This window comes from Nanorana parkeri, unplaced genomic scaffold (genome assembly GCF_000935625.1).
Source record: "Nanorana parkeri isolate BGI_ZX_2015 unplaced genomic scaffold, ASM93562v1 scaffold616, whole genome shotgun sequence".
Classification (NCBI taxonomy): Eukaryota; Metazoa; Chordata; class Amphibia; order Anura; family Dicroglossidae; genus Nanorana; species Nanorana parkeri.
Window position 1 is genome coordinate 807,314 of NW_017306884.1, and position 6,000 is coordinate 813,313.

Genomic DNA, 6,000 nt, shown 5'->3' on the forward strand with positions numbered 1-6,000 from the left:
ATACGGGGATCCCCTGACAAGTTTTGTCACCCACTGCAGGGAATTGCTACATGTCACGTGACCACAGAACTTCAATCCCACCATTTCCCTAGGTACGGGCGATGTGAGATGATTCTGATGCAGATGACTAATGGAGGGGGATTTCTCTTGGGGTAGATCCTGCATGGATCATGCCTCCCTGCTGACCTTATAGGGCCCGATACAGGAGGACTACCTGTACCCACCTCAGGGCCGTCCTTAATACTGATTGGACCCTGGGCAAACAATTTCTTGCCCCCCCCCCCGGCCCTAACAGCAGCATACAGAAGAGGTGGGGCAACACTATGTGATGCCAAACGCATAGTAAACAGAATGGTGCTGCAAGGGTTGCTGCCTTTTCTTCAAGCGAATCCCGAACAGTCTAACACCCCAGTGCAACTTTTTTTAGAATAAACAAGAGAGAACGAGGAGAGAGGGAGGAGAGACAGACATGGGAGAGAACGAGGAGAGACAGCCAGGGGAGAGAGCGGGGAGAGAGAAGAAAATGAGGTGAGAGAGCCAGAATAGAGAGGAGAGACAGCCAGGAGAGAGAGTGAGGAGAGACAGCTAGGAGAGAGAGAGAAAAGAGACAGCAAGGATTGAGAGAGAAGAGACATCCACGGAGGACAGCTAGGAGAGAGAGAGCGAGGAGAGACAGCCAGGGGAGAGAGCGGGGAGAGAGAAGAAAATGAGGTGAGAGAGCCAGAATAGAGAGGAGAGACAGCCAGGAGAGAGAGAGAGGAGAGACAGCTAGGAGAGAGAGAGAAAAGAGACAGCAAGGATTGAGAGAGAAGAGACATCCACGGAGGACAGCTAGGAGAGAGAGAGCGAGGAGAGACAGCCAGGGGAGAGAGCAAAGAGAGACAGTTAGGAGAGAGAGCGAGGAGAGGCAGACAGGAGAGAAAGAGGAGAGACCGAGAGGAGAGAGAGGCAGGAGCGACAGCCAGGGGATAGAGTGAGAGACAGCCAGGAGAAAGATTGAAGAAAGACAGCCAGGAGAGAGAGCGAGAAGAGACAGACGGGAGAGAGAGAAGAAGAGGAGAGGCAGCCAGGAGAGAGAGCTAGGGGAGAGAGCAAAGAGAGACAGTTAGGAGAGAGAGCGAGGAGAGGCAGACAGGAGAGAAAGAGGAGAGACCGAGAGGAGAGAGAGGCAGGAGCGACAGCCAGGGGATAGAGTGAGAGACAGCCAGGAGAAAGAGCAATGAGAGACAGCCAGGAGAGAGAGCCAGGAGAGAGACAGGATATTCAATATCCTGGTGGGAAGCTGTGCAGAGTCTCAGGAGGACTATGTACGGGGTCTCAGACGGGCTGTGCAGGTATCGGTATCGGTGCAATAGCATCCCTAGTGAATTATAAACGTGCAATGCATTTTATAGACCAACAACACATGCAATCTAATAATAATCTACATGTGAAATAAATATGTAAGTATGCAGAATCACCCTATGGTGAATAAATACAATATATAGTGAAAAAATACCTAATATGTATTTATTCACCATAGGGTGATTCTGCGTATTTATATATTTCTGCATTTACTTCACATGTAGATTATCATTAGATTGCACATGTAGATGATCTCTATTGCGCAGGGCATGTTTATAATTCACGTTTTTTAGCTTGGCAGCTTAGGGGTTTGTTGTTCCATAGCACAGATCCTGTTTGTAATATTATCTATAGGTGCATCCCTAGTATTGAGAGTACAGGAAGCTTTGCTGCAGCCATACATAGAACTTGATAATTACATTTTCTTTAAAAACTCTGAATCCAGCTTCAGCAGCATAGATTGAACTAGAGAAGCAATGTCAGGAACCTACTCTGCATATGTATATGTTGCACACGGTATATATATATCTGTTGCATACATAAACTGTGGCATATTTGGGCACTTACTTGGTGTGAAGGTCCAGAGAGGGGAGGCAGGAGGGGACACAGTGGGGGTGACATCTCAGGGCACGGTGTGGGCTCCCAGCAGGGCCCCAGACAACACAGGAGAGCAGAGTACGGAGAGCAGGAGGCGGGGCCAAGTTTATAGTGGGCGGAGCCCAGAGCCACGTCTATGCTGCTGTATGTAGCCTCCTGTCTGTAGAGCACCGATGCTGTGTACACAGACAGGGGCAGGGCTGGTGCAAGCCCCATTGCATATACAGGTGAGGCTGCCAGCCCTGCATGTGTTTATCTTATGTGAGCTGAAGGTGCAGCTGCTTTGGGCCCCACAACAATGATTGGGCCCTGGGCAACTGCCCCTTTTGCCCTGCGTTAAAGACGGCCCTGACCCACCTATAGGCAGCACTGTCTACCGTACAATGTTGGGATGTCATTCGCAATGAAGGATACCACAGCACACCACACCACACATAGAACATGTGCGTTGCTGTGAGTTGTGGTACTGTACAAGTGAGAATAGACCCTCATGGCGTTAATGAGAAAATAAACAGGGATTTGTAGCTTTTACAAATCTCAGCTACAAGGTTGCTAGTGTGATATGGCCCTAAATCTTCCCCACTCTATCCAGTATGTGGAGATTCAACTTTTGCATGTGTTCATTTCTGTCTATTCAGGGCAGAGGAACTGGTTTTGCTTCAATAGTTCTGCTTTCTGTGTTACCCAATGGTATATGCTGTATGTATCAAGACATACATGATAATATATGTTCACAAAGTAGACACTATAAATTACCCACTTGAAAGTTCTGGGCTTGATTACTTATGGAACCCACTATTATTTATTTCAGGGCCCTGTCCACCAGTTTACGTAAGCCGATGTGGATATACAGAATGTTGTGTCCTGTAGTCTGGGAGGCAGAGTAGTTATAAAGTGTTTAATAGTTTAATAGTGGGTAGACTAACTGCGAGGATTAAGATTTTATTTGCCTTCTTGAACAGTCTTAGCAACTGGTTTCATAGTCACAGGCTTATGTGGGAGTTGTATGTCTGCAACATGTAGTTTAATGCGCATTTGTCTGCCATGTAGTAGTTCAGCTGGTGATGTTTGTGTAGATGTATGTTTAATCCTTCTTGACACTTGTAAGAACAATGTAGTAAATCCCTCCATTTGCTTGGGGTAATAATGAGGATTTCCTATGCGCAATATTTCTCTCTATCAGGAAGGATTCAACTCACACAAAGCAAATTCTGGTCCATTGTTAGACACTAAATCCTTTGGAATTCCTTCCCTACAGAAGACTATATGGAAATGTAGTTATAGTAGCACATGTTATATTTGGGAAAAATATTTTTGGCCATTTGCTGTAATAATCAATTAGGGGGGTTATTCACAAAACTGCCGAAGGCAGCCTTGTGAATAACCGACCCGAAGTGAAGTGAGCCAAACTCTGTTCGGCTCTTCACTTCAGGCTTGTACATCTGATTTCAGCCGTATATCGGCTGAAATCAGCTGTACATCGGCTTGCTTCGGGTGGGCTGAACATGCTCAGCTCTCAGATGCTCTCATGCTAAGCTCTCATCGTAATGACAGATCAGCGTCCCTGGTTACCTGGTAACCAGGGGACGCTGATCTGTCTCTGCAAGTGGCCGAAGCCAGCCGTGAGATGACGGCTGGCTCCGCCCAGCTGTCAGAAGCAGGCTGTCGGCCGGTTTCGGCTTTCACCTCAGCTCAGTCGAGCTGAAGCATATGCCTTCGGCTCGACTGAGCCGCTCGGCCAACTTATGGGAGCTGTATGGGCTATAGTGAATAGCCTGTACAGCAGCCCTTCGGTTCTAGTGAACCGAAGGGGTCCTGGGGCAAAAGCTACGGCTAGATGCTTCGGCAGCTTTGTGAATAACCCTCATAATGTTAAAGCAAATTGGCAGTCCAGCGTTGCCCCTGTGAAAGGTCCTACAATATCAATAGCAAGCTTCTCCAAAGCAGAATTAGGTAAAGGCACTGGCTGGAGTAATAGAGAGTGTTTGATAGCAGATTTGTCATGACTTTGACAAGTAACACAAGATTGAATGGCAGTTAGTACTTGGGCATCCATGTTTGGTCACCAGTATAGTTCACACAGTCTTTGCTTTGTTCTTACAATTCTTTGGTGACTCTTAAGTGCAAGTTGTGTAAGGTGCTTTCTCAAGGTCTCTTATCATTTCATCTGTTAGAGCACCAAACTCATAGATTGCAACCAATTCTCCCAAAGCTGCAATAAATTGTCTGTGGTACTTTTGGCACAAAGATGTTATTTAATGCGGTGAAAGTTGTATCATAGTTACAGCTACAGGCCAGAGGCATTAACACCACACAAAGTAAAGCTAAGCACTAAGACAACTGGATTTTGAGGTCTAGACATTTTGTATGGTTTATCAATTTGATGCATGAATGCAATTGTGAGCATAAACAGTAATGGGCCCTTTGGTGCATTATAAGTGTACAGCAATGGTATACCTCCTGGCATTACAAAGTGGCAGTCACTACTGTGACTGCCTATAATACACTGTTCTTCAATTTTCATTCTGATTTTTTCTTGTGTTAGTTCCTGTTCATTTATCTCAATCATCTTGTTACCCCATGAGCCGTAAAGCACTTTGCAACTTTTACTGCGTGTGTTCATTAGTTTATATTACTCAGCAGTCATGCCCCATTAGCTTCTGTGTTGTTTAGACCATGCAATAGACAAAATCTGCACCATTTATATGACATGCTGATGTGTTTGGCAGTATTCCAAATTACTCCATGAAGTTTCCATATGAATGATGATTGACTTCATATCCATCATTTAGCTCACTATCACTTCTTACCTCTGGCCAGCGTTCTCAGCATGGCCCTCCCCACGCAAACACAAATGTATGTTGATTATATAACAGATAATGGCTCTAAAGCCACATGTATCTCAAATCCTAGGAAAGGAAAAATGATGCTAATCTCTCACTCTGAAAGCTTTCCAGCATCAAAATGACTCCAATGATAGGTAGCTGTGTAGCTGTTAAAACCGTTGATAGAAAAAGGGAACGTATTCTTTTTCAGAATATAGCTACTGAACATTTAAGTGATTTCATATAAATTTTGTTTGTCATCGTTTAGGTTTGTATAAAAATTAGTCAGTTGGTAGCATATACAAATTTCACATTCTATTGTTTTTGCCTATTCTGTTTTCCTGGAACATGGTCTAAAATTTGAAGCCCAACTCTAATAGCATCATCCAATCCACTTCTTATGAGCCTGAGCCATCATGTACTTGCCTTCTGAGGGTGCATCACAGTACTCCTGGGCAGCATGGTGCTTACTCCTAGACCACACACAACCACAACCACCACCACCACCACCACCACCACCAAGGAAGCGGAAGGCCAACTGACATAGCTGACCAGACTGCAGAAAAGAATGGATGAATAAATGTTTAAAAAAAAAAAGTAGTTGGGGGCTCTTCAGAATTAGGAGGTATGATCCAAATGTGGAGTAGGGCTTTAACAAAAATGTTTTCTTAAATCTTTCACTTCTGATGAGGCAAAGCTATGAATAATCTAAATAATCTAACATTAGCAGCAGTACTACATTGTTCAAATTGTGAGTTTTTCTGCTTGCTAACATACCTGGCACATTTGTGACACATCTCCAAAGTTTCTCACCGTTTTTTTTTTCTTATGGCACCGTTTAAAAGTATGCAAAAGTTTGAGGCACCCCAGTCTGTAAAGTAAAAGGTAAATGTAAAAAATAAGGTATGGCCCCTCCAGAGTCTATAACAGACCCTTATCTTTTCCCAGATAGGGAGATAGGGCTCTGGTATGGATTTTACATGGAACCCCATTTACTTCACATCACAAGCCCCTCCTTCATATACTATTCACATCAGGAGCCACCCATTCATATCAGAATCCCCACTCACATCAGAGTTCCCCCCTTCACAGCAGAAGCCCAGCAGAATTCTCAGTTCCCCCTTCACTTTGCAGTTCTCTCCCTTAGCAACCAGCAGGGCATATAGGTAACTTATGTGACTGGCGCTGTAGCCCTCAAAACCTTTTCTACTTTACGCAACACATTAATACATGC

The 6,000-nt window shown here is 44.7% G+C and overlaps 1 protein-coding gene across 2 annotated transcripts in view; it reads right to left on the reverse strand.

The window, feature by feature from the left end:
• EEPD1 (endonuclease/exonuclease/phosphatase family domain containing 1) overlaps positions 1-5,263 on the reverse strand; it is a 121,580-nt gene extending 116,317 nt beyond the window's left edge. The window contains exon 1 of one of the 2 annotated variants that reach the window (XM_018562959.1): positions 5,246-5,263. The gene's annotated coding sequence lies outside the window, so the exon portion shown is untranslated. Of the gene's footprint in view, positions 1-2,365; positions 2,373-5,245 lie in introns of those variants that run through there. The other variant, XM_018562957.1, reaches the window with a different exon arrangement.
• Between the last annotated feature and the right edge of the window lie 737 nt (positions 5,264-6,000).